This window comes from Gorilla gorilla, chromosome 21, assembly GCF_029281585.2.
Source record: "Gorilla gorilla gorilla isolate KB3781 chromosome 21, NHGRI_mGorGor1-v2.1_pri, whole genome shotgun sequence".
NCBI classification, from domain to species: Eukaryota; Metazoa; Chordata; class Mammalia; order Primates; family Hominidae; genus Gorilla; species Gorilla gorilla.
Window position 1 is genome coordinate 52,805,392 of NC_073245.2, and position 14,357 is coordinate 52,819,748.

Sequence of the window (14,357 nt, forward strand, 5' to 3'; positions counted from 1 at the left end):
TATGTTGCGTCCTGGATTCCTTAGAAATTGGCGGAGAGAGGTGGGCAGCAAGGATAGGTAAAACAAATGGGGTTTGCCATTGTCAATATGCCAAAGAGAAGAGACCTGGTAAGATCTAAGGGATGTTCCCAGACACTCACTTTAATCATCATTCCTATGAACACACACACACACACACACACACACACACACACACACACAATTGCTGTGAGAAAGAAGCAAAATCATTCAGACCACTAAAGCAAATAGTCCTGAATTACCTATCAGCCAGCTGATATAGTGGCAGTTTTCACCACATACCAGGCACCCTGCTAGGTGCTGAGAATGCAACAGAGAACGGGCCTCTAGGCCCAGAGCCTGTGTCCGTAGACTACAGAGTGGTGGGGGCTGTAACTTTGAACAGGCTCACACTGTGGTGTAAACAAAGCTGAGAGGGAAGTGCAGGGGCCAGGGCAGCACAGAGAAGGGGCACCTGACCTGGCCTTGGAGGTCAGCCACGACGTGCCAGAGGAACTGAGAGCAAAGCTGCATCGCAATAACCCCTCCGAGCCTCGACTTCCTCATATGTAAAATGGAGACAGTGAGTCCCACTTCCCAAGGGGCTTAAGAGTATCTGATTCAAAATCATAATCGCTGGCTAATACTTAATGATCACCTATTTTGTACCAGCCATTGGGCTAAGCACATCTTGTGCATTAGCTCATCAACTCTTCATCACAACTCTAGAAAGTAGATACAAATATCCCCATGTTACCAATGAATAAACTAAGGTTTAGGGAGATGAAGACACCTACCCAAGTCGCTGGCGACCCGGGTCTGCCTGACAACACACTTTGAGGCACAGCACTTCACCACCTCCCTTATGTAATCATGACAAGTTCTCAGGCCAAAATAAACCTTTAGTGAATTTCAGTTTCTTTTCTCCCTTCGTCCCCTCCTCTCCTTTCTCCATAGAGGAAACAAAACAACAAAGATCCCAGAGTGCTGTGACTCAAGCCGGTTTCCCTGGATTTCATGAAGCCACTTTTTCTGTATAAATATAGTCTTTGAAAGGACCTAGAAGGGGAAATCAGAATATTGAGAATTATTCCCACCTTAATAATAATAAGTCAAATCGGTGAGTCCAACTGAGGCCTCAACCTTAACCCAGGGGAGGTCCTGGGGCAGATGGCTCTAGGCTCTGCTTCCTCTGGGGCTGGAGGTTACTAAGTTTAAAGCCTGGTTGCCAACAGATCTCAACAATGAAGTCCAGAAATTAGTCAAGCCTACAAAGTGCTCAGAACACAACCTCCCTGCAGTCCCCCATGGCTTGTGTTCTATAAGATGCAGCTCCAGCTGCTGCTCTGCTGGCCCATCCTGAGGACTTGGCACCATCCCACCCAGGAATGTATCACTTCACTGGCCCAGCACTGCCTTCCCCTCTTCCACCCATGCCCAGCTCATTCACTGTATTTCAAGGCTTGACCTCATAGAAAATGTATATATGCACCCATTTTATTTATTCTTTCACTCATTATCAGGGTCCTACTATCATGCATGCATTTGTGGATTCCCCATTGTGCTGATATTCTGAGTACGTTTGCAGATAAAATTGGAGGAGGAGATCTGCCTCCTGGCTAGTTGCCGCATTGCTCACTTGACTGCGAGCATGTGTCTCCAGCTGTCAGCCAGGCTCCTCCCTGCGCTTGATTCCAAAGCTGCAGAGGTCAGAGTTATAGGACTGGGAGGCTTAAGACACTGGGATGGTGGCCCTGCCTTCTCCAGCTCAGCTCAGCTCAGCTCAGCTAAGAACAATCAAGGTCAGGTCAGCTCCCAGATCAACCCAAGGACCCTTGGGAGACTCTGCCCCCAACAGGTAAGGGCTCAGAGAACATTGCTTGTTCTCTTGCACAGGCAGCAAGGCTGGGTAGTTACTGGGCTAAAGGGAGCCCTGGGCTCCTGAGATACCTCTAAGAATCAATCCCCAGACCATACTCTTTGTCCTGACCTACATGCTCAGTTGACCTGACCTTTTAGTCTCCAGCAAAGTAATGGCGTGCACATGGAGTCAGCCAAACTTGGGACCATAGCCTAACTCTGTCATCTTCTAGTTTGGTGAACTTGGACAAATCGCTTTATGCATCTAATCCTCAGTTTCCCCATCTGTAAAATAGGGATGGTAATAATAATTGTAGTACCTGCTTCACAGGCTTAGTTTGATGATTAAATGAAATAATCACACAAAGAGAGTTTTACCCAAAGTTTCTCAACTTCAAAACTATTGACATTTCAGTCCAGATAATTTTTGGTTGTATGGAGTATCCTGTGCTTTGTAGGACACTTAGCAGGATCTCTGGCCCCTATCCTCTAAAGGCCAGCAGCCCACCTCCTGCTCAGTTGTGACAACTCAGTGTCTCCAGATATTTCTCAAAATCTCCTGACATCAGCCCTGCTTGAGAACCACTGGTTAACCTAATGCCAGAAAAATAACAAGTTCAATTAATGTTAGCTATTATTATTATTATTGCCCACTGGAACCCAGTCTGCTTGGATGGTCTCTGGCCCTGTCCAGCCCTTGCCAGCTCCATAGCCTAAGGCTTATCCTCAACCACAATTTTCTGTGTACTAGGAGGACCCTGATTCAAGGTATTTGGAATTATGGCACAGTCAATAGCCTGACAATGACTAGAAATGTATTTATGCCATACAAGATCTGTCTCCCTGGGAATATAAAGGAAAGAATTGGAGGAGGACAGGAGAATCAGGGAGACAGTTTCCCCACGCAATTTAGGGCTCAGAAAGAGAATGAAAATTGGCGTTGAAAGCACTAAAGAGCATAAGGAAAATGATAGCATTCAACCAATGTAATAAGACATGAAAGAAATAGAGATGATAATATACTATTGGTACTGTCAACATGGGACTCAGAACCCATGATGGTAGATGTGTTCTGAAGACCAAATGTGTTTATGGATGTAAAAGTGCCTAGCCCATGACCTGGCAAATTGTAGACCCTCAATAAAGGTCATATAAAACTATCATTCAGGTTGACATTTTTTGTCAGGGAGAATACTGGACCAGATGGAATTGGCTCAGCATTCTACGTCAGAGGTGGGAGCGATCATTGAGACAATGTGACCCAGCTCCTTCATTTTACAGCTGAAGACATTTACATGGAGAGCGGAGAAGTAGATTGGGGAAAATCACACAGTATGTAAATGCCAAAAACTAAAATTAGAACTAGGTTTTCCAGACTCTACAGGTGGCTACAGTGCACACAGATATACATACGTAGATGGCTCTGTCCTAAGACTAGCACACTTGAGTTACCTGAGCGTCAGACTCAGCAGCTGAATAAAATCATGAGCAGGTGCATCTGAGTAATGTGGTATTGTGCTACTCCCTGCCTTCTGGCCTTGGCATCCCCCAAACAGTCATCCTAACCCTCTTGACTCTGCTACCCTGTGTTCCTGGCCTTACTTCCGTTTTTATGCCTCTTTCTTCTCTCTACTCTCCTCTCCACAAAACCCTGTATCAGACTCATCTGATCCCATGAGAGTAGCCAGATTCCTCCTCATTTGGTTTAGCATCTCCTTCCTGACAACAACTAACTTGCACTGGATATGTACTATGTGCTAAGAATTGAACATGCATTACCTATCTATATAATAACGGTCACTACTATTATCTCCATTTTATAGATAATGAAACTAAGCCTCAGTTTCATGTACAGGAAAGGAGAGGCAGAGTGTTAATAAGTAGAATTAAAAGAGACTAATATATCAAAACACTAACTGGGGGGAAACATGGTTTTCCTAGAGTAATAGGTAGATGTCGTTGAATTTCTAAAGAGAATGAACTAGTTTAGTCTGAAGTCCAGGGGGAAGTGGCAGCTGGCGAAGTCTCCCAGAATTGTGTTTTTCCTTCATGTCTGGTAGATATGGGATCACCAAGTGGATGGGGAATGGGATGGTAGTGATGCTGGGCTTCTTGGTCAATGGGATTCACAGCCATGCAATGACATCTCCCTCTCTGCAGCCTCCAGTCCACCCAGAGGTCTGTATAGCCAGACTCTCATTTGTCCTCACCTGTTTCCTAAATCACAGGTGGGGTAGGGATTACAGGGCTCCACCTGTCTTGACGCCCGACCTCCAGCTCCTGACCCACTTCTGACTAATCCATCTGTGGAGCCGTCCAAGACTATGACCCACTTCCCACAGTGCTCCTCCCCAGACAAGCTTCCCTGTGGACAGTCTTGTGCCCTAGTGTTCCTGCAGCCTACGGGCACAAGCACCGCCTGTTCTGGACAGCTCCGCCCAGCCCAGCCCTCACCTGGGTGTTGTCCTGGACTCCACCCTCCCCTTCCCCATCTCAGCCCAAGACTTCTGGCTCCATCTGCTCTGGCCTAGAAATGTCTCTCTCACTTGGGCCTTTGTAACAGCTGCTTTCCTCAATCAAATTTCTTGTCCCTGATATACTTACCTCTCAAAAATGCAAATATGTTAATATCGGGTTATTGCTTAAACACCTGCTGTGTATTCCCATTTCTTCTAGGATAAAACCCAAGCCCCATGGATTGAGGGTCCCACCCTGAAGCTGAATCTATCAGACTAGGATTTCTTCTGCCAGGTGAGTCTAGGGAAGATGATGTTGCTTAAAGTCAAACACTAGGGCTTTGAGACATGTGGCCTTATGCTCAGCAACCTTTAGATTGTAGAATCTTACATCTAAAAGCGACCCTAAATCAACCTGTCCCCATGCACACTAGCTCTTTTCCTGACCGCCACCAGTGACGAGGCACTCACGAGGTAGTGAGACAGCACATTCTGCTGTGTAAAGAACTTTCTTATCACAGGATCCTAGAATCTCAGATTTGTAACACACCCAGAAGGTGTTATTCTTCCACCCAGTGGAAACACTTCTCTGCAATAAATGAGCAAATAACCTGATCAATTTTCTTGAAATATCCACACTGTGATGTAATTGTGTTCTGGAATCCAAATGCAGGCTTTTGCCTCTTTCCCACATAAATATCTTCCACCATAAAAAATATGTTTGGTTTCTGGATTATACCAATGTGGTACTCCTCTCAGTTGTTTTCCAGTCAGAAGTTTCACCCACTTGCCCAAGGGTGCAGACTCTAGAGACAGTTACAGACAGTCTAAGTTAAAATATCATCTCTGCCATTTGCAAGCTGTGGAAACTTGGTTGAGTTACCTAATTTCTTTAAACCTCAGATTCCCCATCTGTAAAGATGATACCTACCTCCTTTAGCTATTATGGGGACTAAATAAGATATTATATAAGCTGCTAAGCACAGCATCTGGCACATATAAGTGATCAATAAATGTTATTTTTTATTATTTAAAGTGAAACTTTTCTCTATGATGTCAGTGATGGCTTTCAAACATTTTTTCCTAGAATCCCAATATTCAAAATAGATAAATGCAGTATGGCTCTGATGGCAGCATGGGCAGGCATCCCAGGGTCCCATTGCCTCTGCCTTTCCTGTCCCTATTTCCTCTTCTTCATGGCCCCTGAGACACCCCAGTGGAACCTTAGGACTCTTCCCAGTATAGTTTGAAAATAAATGAGATATAAATAAATAAATAAAATGTCATACCAGGAAAATGCAATTGCAGAAACACAGGGATATGTATTACTTTCCTATTGCTGCTGTCACAAACTTAATGGCTTAAAAATACACAAATTTATTATCTTACAGTTTTGTAGATCAGATGCTCAATGAAGATCTCACTAGGCTAAAATCCAGGTGTCAGCAGGGCTGTGTTCCTTCTGGAGGCTCTAGGGGAGAATCTCTTGTTTTATTCAAGTCCTAGAAGCTACCCACATTCCTTGGCTCACAGCCCCGTTCCTCCATCTTCAAAACCAGTAATACGGCATGTCTCAGACCCCCTCGCCAACTCTCTCTTCCACCTCCTTCTCCTACTTATAAGGACCCATGTAATTATATTGGTCCCACCCAGATAATCCAGAATAAGTTCCCTATTTTAAGAACAGCTGGTTAACACATTAATTCCATCGGCAACCTAATTCCCCTTCTTGTGTAACCTTACATAACACATTCACATTTCTGAGGATTAGGACAAAGACGTCTTTGGAGAATCTTTCTGCCTGCCATAGCAGTCACTAGAGAGGTCCTTAGAGACCAGCCTGGAAAAATTACTCAACATTTGGAGACATAAACGTCCTATTCACCTCGCTACAATAGTTTGCAGCCCACTATTCTTCATCTTGTTCTTAATTTTAACATGAGGATCTTTGACAAATCTTGCTACAGTCAAGATACTCTGTCTGGCATTACCCAGACTTACCAGATATGACCATCGTTTCAGGGAGATTTGTTGCAAGCAACAGAAAATGACTGGCTAGTTTAGGCATAGAAGGCATTTGATAAAAGGTTATTTTGAAGCTTGCAAAGCCTCTGGAGGGATGGAGAACCAGTAAGAGATCAGGCAGCCAAGAACAGCCCCCCAAGTTACATGGGAGAACCCATCTGGGCAGAAATTGTTGCTAGTGTCCCTCAAAACCCACTAGCATAGACAGAGGATTCTGCCTTGAGTGTTGCTACTACCATCACCCCTAGAAATTCAATTGATAGGTTTGATTCTTCACCTACAGTCGCTGCTCTTTGGCATTTCTTAAACCCAACTTGAAGTCATAGGTGGCTGCCTCTATGTTATGTCTTTGTGGTTTCCCTGTCAGTCTTATTTGAAAAACGTGGAGGGAGAGGTACGTCAGAAGAGGACTGAAAATTCTACATGTTCCATTTCCCAGCCTCTCTGGCCAGAGAACTCTGGCAGGTGCTCTGAAACCTAGAACACCTGCCAGAGTCCTGCCAGAGAGGCTGGGAAATGGAGCATGTGACGTTTTCTGTTTTATGGTAAAAGATGGGCTCCACATCTCACCAAGATCCATTAAGGGGCAAGTTCCCCTATATAAGTCCAAATGGTGGAGACATAATGATAATGGCAAATATCTACAGCACCAGCCTAGGAAGCTTATTTTTTAAAAGAGAAATAAGGACATTTTGGAATTACTAGTTCTTGGTGAATCTATCATGGCTCTTATTCCTACCGATCCCTACTTCTCTTTCTAAATACACATAACCCATACACCACTTAAGTAATCATTTCTAGTTCTTTGCCAGAAACTGGCCTGAACCCACAATTTCTAGAATCCAGCTTTTAAAGATCAAGATAAGACATGCCCATCCCTAGTCTTCTGGCATCCCTCTCCCTCCCCATTTTTCAAATAAGGCTGACAGGGATTCCACAAAGAATTGTGCAAGTCTTTTCAGAACCCTGGGCTATAATTCATATAGAATTGAAGAGCTGAATTAATTAAGAGCAGTGAGGTGTTTGCATCTCTCCTATCTCTTATCTTGAGTTTCAGTCTTTCCAGATTAAAGGCCATTTGCCTTGATGAATTGAGCAGCTTGGCAATCTCTCTGATTACTCTCAACATTACACCGTCATGCCCATGCTGTGGACTCTCCTGTTCCCACCATGTATCTCCAAACAGTGCGATAAAAATCCTTATTTTTATTTTTAGTGGTTTTTCAAAAGCCTTCACTCTTCTTGAGCCTAGGCTTTCTGACATGATTCTTATAAACATGAGTCATTTCTCCTGGTGTTTTGCTGTATTCGCTTTCTTAATATTTGTGTCTGTGACACCCACACCCATCAGAGATGATGCTATGGAGTCACATTGCTTTCTAGTTCACTCATCTCTGGACTATACAATGGAAGGAACATGGATGTTGAGATCAGATTTAGAGTACTTGAATCCTACCTATATCTCTTACTAGCAGTGTGAGCCTTATCTCTAAAATTAAGGTAATAATTCTTGCTCACTCTTACAGAGCTTCACAACTGGATATCTTTGCGGCAGTACCTTGTGGGCATGCTTTTATTGAGGCTGTCTTGGGTTTTTTCCCTTTAGTAAACATACAGTGGTTTTCTTGGGTTTTTTCCCTTTAGTAAACATACAGTTTTACCTGTTTGTCGAAACTCCTGTTTTCACATCCCTTAAAAGCAGATGGACAGAAAGCTACCAAATTTAGAGGGTTCTTTGAGATAACCCAACATAAAATACCTGTGTGTGTGACATATATATGAATATATATGTCTTGTATATTTGTTCTGTTTCTCTTGAGAATCCTAATAACATCTCTTTGTGTACTTTATTTTCATGTATACTGATTCTGGCTAGTTTTATATGTCCCACTATGAGAAAAAAGTATCAATGCTATATTTACTCATGATGCCATGGCACTTCAGAACCTGTTTGTTTGGGAACAATATATATCTCCATGCCTATGCAGTTCCCTAGTAGCATTTTTTAATGCCAGTTACATCATTACTCACAATGCTGCATCATCTACTGTGCCACCTATGAATACTGGCTTCCAGTGACTCAAGAAGTTGTTACTAAGCTTCATTGATTAAGACTACAAATGCAAGTCTTACTCAGAATATGTAGGAAAATGTGAATGATAATTCATTTTTCACTTATGTCAAATTTGCCACTCAGAATTTTATAATGTACACATAGAAAAATGTATCTTCCAACCATGTCTGGAACTCTCTGGTCTACAATCACTGCATTTTTAGAATATGATCTCTTTCAGTGTTGACCACATTACTGTCTTTCATTGACAGGCATCAGTGGGAGCACAGGTGGGGGCTTATGGAAGAAGGAAGAAGAGTGGCTTTATTTACACAAGAAATATCTACCCCTTGCCACATGGCTTACGATCAACCCAGAAGGCCACATTACACATCAGATATGTAGTAGGGCATTGCAAAATAGGGCATTGGTGAGAAGGATTCATTGGCCCATCTCAAAAGCCCTTGGAGTAGATAGTCATGGCCACCTCTGGCAGCCATCCTGACATGTATTAAGGAGCCCATTCAGGGGGGTAAGGTGACTGCCTTGGGTGTCAGCAGTGAAAGTTGCACAAAAGCAGGGGAATAGTGGTAAGGAGTGAGGTTTGAGAGGTCAACAGGGGTCATAGATCAGCAGGGTCAAGTAAAAAAAGGGCTGGAAGGATGGGCAAACCAAGCAGCAGGAACTATGTTTGGAAAGGCATGGAGCTTTGAAAGGAGAAGGTGCATCCAGGAAACATCGGTTGGTCCCTTGTGGCTGAAATAACATGCATTTATGGAATGTCAGGATAGAAAGTTGGGCACAAGAGCAAAGCCAGAGTTCATTAGCTTCATATGTCAAGCAAGAGAATTTGAACTCTATCTATAAGTCATGAAGACTTCATAGAATATCTTAAGTAAAAGATAGACATGGCTGGAATTGGGGTTTCAGGAAAAACACTGTGGCAGCAATGGGAAAGTCAAACTGGAAGACAGAGAGACCACTGTGGAGAAACCAAATAGAAAGAGGTTATTTTAATTATCCAGGAGATGATGAGGATTGTCTCTGAACTCGATACCAACTGAACTTGGGAAAGGAGCTGTTGGGCTGGAGAGAACACAGTAGACTCTAACATGTTTCAGGGGCCAAACAGACAGGATGTTGTGATTGATGAATGTAGGAATGAGGATTGGGGAGGAGTCCAGGATGACTCCCAGCTTCTACCCATGGTGCCTGGGTGGAGAGCAGTGTCATTCCTGAAACAGGGAACACAGAAGGAGCAAGTTTGGCAGGAAAGGGGATCAATTCAGGCTGGAACTTGCTGAGTTAAAGGAGCTACAGGACATAGAACAGGAGGCTCCCAGAAGACAAGGAACAGATTCAAAAGTTGGGAGTGAAGTTTTGCCTCGAGAAAGTCATGGAACCCAGAGAGGATTCTGGAATGAGAAGAGAGCTAAGAGGAGAACCTAAGAAACACTACAATTTAAGAAATGGTTATGGTATAAAACTCAAGAATTGAAATACAGAAGACCCTAGGAGGAAAGTCCATCTTCCAAGTATTGGAAACCACGCCCAATTCCTTGGCCAAGTTTTCACAATCCACTATCCACACACACCCATATTCCCTCTTTTCTTTTCCAATGACAAGTAAAAACACAACCTGCATCCTCACCACATGTACAAAGTCCTCATACAAAATTTCTCTAGAGCCTAACATAGGTGCCCTCTTGAGTCAACAAGAATGAACACTGCCAGTAAGTTTGTAGAAAGTTGACTTCAAGAACATGACACACGAGAGCCAATCAGTCACAGCTATCAGCCCTGAAGGACATGAGTCCAGGAACCTAGAATTTAGACCTGTAAGCGATTAAGGGTAGAAAGACCTTCAATTTATTTTTGTCTTCCCCATTTTCAGGCAGAAAAACTGATGCCCAGAGAATGAAAGGATTTTGTCCAAGGTCAGCAGTGAAACCAGTTGACCAGATCAGTGGGACTAAATTATGTCATGTTGGTTAAAATGTCTTAATGGGCAGCACATTTCTAAAGTTTCTGCCAATGCAACCAGGCACCATGGGCACACTTCAGAAACTAATGAGTCTGCAATTCCTCCAGCTCATTCAGAAGCTCCTGGGATGAGACTCAATCCTGGTAAGGCATGGGAGACTGAAGAAAAGGTAGAAGTTATCACCCTTCATAGGGCTTAATGGACTGTGGTTGCCACATATCCCTCCCTCCCTGAGGCCACTGGGATCTGAATTTGTCCTGGGCAGGGGCATTGGGGTCATTTAATTATCATACCAAGGGGACACAACGAGGGAATCCAAACTTGTCTTGAAAAAGTGATTGTCTTCAAAACTAGCCTGTGTCAGAATTTTCCTCCCCGAAAATAGCTGTCCATGGGTTTGCATTTTCACAGCTCTCTTCTAGGCATCGGCTTCTGGTCTGACCTTGGTTCAGGACTTCCCCTTTAGATGGATGGATCCAGATGGGTCTTTCTGAAACCCCCTTTTGACAATATCACTCTCTGCTTGGGAGAACCCAGTGCTCTCCTCCACCTACATGCAACTTAGTAGACATCCTAGCCACAGCCTGAGCCTACAGCTTTTCCAGCCATTGCTTCTTTTTGGTTCCCTCAAGTTCTGTCACTTTGGGTGTCTTCCAGTTCCCTGAGCACAAGAGGTATTTTTAGGCCCCAGTGCCTTTCCACATGTTTCCTGGAATACCGTTTTCCTTGTTATCCACTGAAAGCAACTCCCATGTATTCTTATTTATTTAAATTTTTTGCATCCAGACTTTGAATTCCTCAAAAACAGTAACTGGTGTCATAATCACCTTGTTATTCCCAGCACATAGTTCAGGATTTGTCAACATGTTGGAATGAATGCCTATGAGCCAATCAGACTACTTGCCACAGTCAGGAGGAAGAGGAAGGCTGGAGTAGCTGTGAATAGTACAGGATGAACCTCCTTATGAGTGTGAAAGAGGGGGAGCATCAACAGAGTTAACATGAATTGACACAGTGGCCATGTTTCCACCTGGTGGAGGAATCCATTTTTAACTCAAACCATCCTCGAGAAGTTACTTTTCCTACCAGAGAGGTGGCAGGCTAAGAATAATCCCCTTCATTAATCCCTCCCAACAACTTGAATAATGGATGGACCACAGGGAGTTTAGAAGCCCAGGTTAAGTTTATGAGTTGTAAATGTAGCTCTGGGCACACTGGGTAGGGAGATAGGGGTGGTCCCTCGAACAGAAAGCCAGGGCAACTATTTCCCAGAATCAATTAGAAGCATATCTCCTTATGAATATTGGGGAATGCCATTGATGTTCCGTAAAGTAAACTTTGGTCAAAACATAGCAGAAGCTGGAGATTTTCTGCAAACAAACAGTAATGTGAGGCCAGACATGTGTAGGCAAGAAGAGCAAGGTATCTTCAGAAGGAAGTCAGCAGTATTTCCAGGAAGAACCAGAATATAGTCCATTCTCTGGGCTGTTTCTAGCCTTGGGTTTTCACCCATAGGGACAGCGAAATGGCAGCTTATATCAGGCTCTTGTATACCCCCTACTATATCATGGGTAGTTTTTTCTGTACTAGTGTCCTCAAGTTGTCCACATAGGTTTCTCATTCTAGAACATGAGCTCAGTATTCTCTATTAACATTTTTGTGGTTAAAGTCGTAAATTGCAGTCTCTCCAGCTACTACATAAGGATATCCGACCTGGGTGCCTCTGACCTGACACATGAAAACAAGATTTGGATGCCCACATGGACATTCCTTCATTTAACAAGTATTTGTTGAGTGCCTACTATGCACCAGATACTGGGAGTATAATAATAAACAAGAGACCCTGTGTTCTGGGAGTTGATAGTCTAAGGGGAAAAGGGACACTGACAAGCAGCCAGGGCTTGCAATACAGTCTATGCACAATACTCTGTACTGTGATGGGGCATTAGAGGGGGCCACAGAGACTCTGCTTTAGACCAGTAGGGTCAGGAAAGGCTTACTGGAGAAATGATGTCCATGCTGAGACATCCCATTAGACAACGTGAAGGGAAACGGAGAACAAGGCATGCTCCAGGCATATAAGCTAGGCAACTGCATGTGCCAAGACCTGAAGTTGAGAGACAGTGTGGCCTGTTAAGGGAAAATGAGAAGAGCAGAACAAGTCCAAGTATGGGCCCAGCCCAGTTCAGCCCATCTATACATGTGTTACCAAGGAAGAGACCAGAAATTTGGGGGCACAGCTCAGGATCAGCCCCCACCTGATACTCCATTCTCACCTCAATTGTGGATGTGAAGTTTCAGCTTCACCAGGGCTGCAAGGCCAAATGGTCCTTGAACCCCCAAGTCCAGCAGCTCAGAATCTCCCAGGCTTCATCACGTAAGGAAGAGTAAGAGGAAAGTTGCAGCCATGACCCAAGACCCTTCTTTGCCCTGGCTGGCTTCCTGCTCTGTGGTGGCTTCATCTCAGCGAGAAGGTTGCCATCTTGAATGGGAATGGACATTGGGGTGGGATGGGGTGGGTGTTGGGGAGGGAGACCCAAACACCTGTCCAATACAGTCAAAGAAGCTGGTTGTCACCATGTGATCAAAAAAAGAGACAATTGGCTGAATTTCAGTCACATTTTCTGGAGGTTTGTAGATGTCGTAGAGGTTTACAAGCCTCCACAATAGGTAGAGGTATCCGTCTGGGGCAGGTGCCCCAGACAGCCTCCTGGAAGTGATTACTCCACTCAACAGCCAAGAGGCATCTCCTAAGGAATGTGTGTTGTTTCAACCTGGGATTGGAAGAAGGGCAAAGTTCTTGAACAATATTTCATGGTTTACAAACATCTTGAGGTTTACTGAGCACTTGTTGTGCACCAGGCTTCTGCTAGGTATTTTAATATCTAGCATGAAGTTGGCTTCTCATGACAGCCCTACAGGATAAGTAATATATCCCAGCTTTCAGATCAGGAAATTGAGGCCCAGGGAGGTGTAAGAAACTTGCTCAAAATCCACCTTGTTGAGTGACAGAAGGAGAATTTAAATCCTGACCTCCTGCTTCCTCTCACTCCCATCCCTACATTATCTTATGTCACCATCTCGAGAGCCATGGTAAGGTTGGCAATATTAGTAGTTTCAGATAAAAAAAGCAAGGCTTGGATAGGTGGCAGAAGGTACCAGAAACAGGTGTTTCCAGCTGATAAGGTTGGGCCCGTCAGCACATTTTCTGAGGCAGCTCCCCTTGCTGAGCACCACCTCCCACAATTTCATTCCAACATTTTAATGAAAAATAAACGTCTGTCCACCCCTACCCTGTGCACTAGGCCAGATCAAGCAATTACACAGTGTTTGTGTGGGAAGAGGACTGGTTCTGAGAGACCAAGCTGATAGGGAGGGGTGATAGCAGAGAAAACCCAGCTGGCTCAGTTGGGTCTTCCCAGGACCCCTCGTGCCCTTCTCCCACTGCCCTTTCCACTCAGAAACCTGCCCCCACTGCCCATCCTGCCTGGGTGAGGCAGGATTCACCACCAGGGTCCAGGCAGGACCCTGGAACTAAGGATTTTACATGCTTTCCAACCCAACTCTAACACAAGGCCATACAGCATAGTGGTGAAGGGCACTACTCACTCACTCTGAACTTGGACAGTGGCTCCATCTCTTAGAACCTGTGTTGTCTTCTGTGAGATGAGGATGATAGTAGCACCCAGCACACAGGGTTAAATGAAATCACCCATGTAAAGAGAGTCTGCCAGGGACAGTTACATGACAAGTGCTCAGGAAACACTAGTCACTTGTCTCCATTTTTGCTTTTTATTGAAGTATAATGAACATACCAGAAAATGCATAAGTGCATAGCTCACTGTTTTGGACAAATTGAACACACCTGTGGAACCAGCACCCAATTCAGGAAACAGCATCCAATTCAGGAAACAGCATTCTCAGCACTACACCCAGACTATATCTTCTGGTTACTATTTCCTCCCAAGAATAACCCCATCCT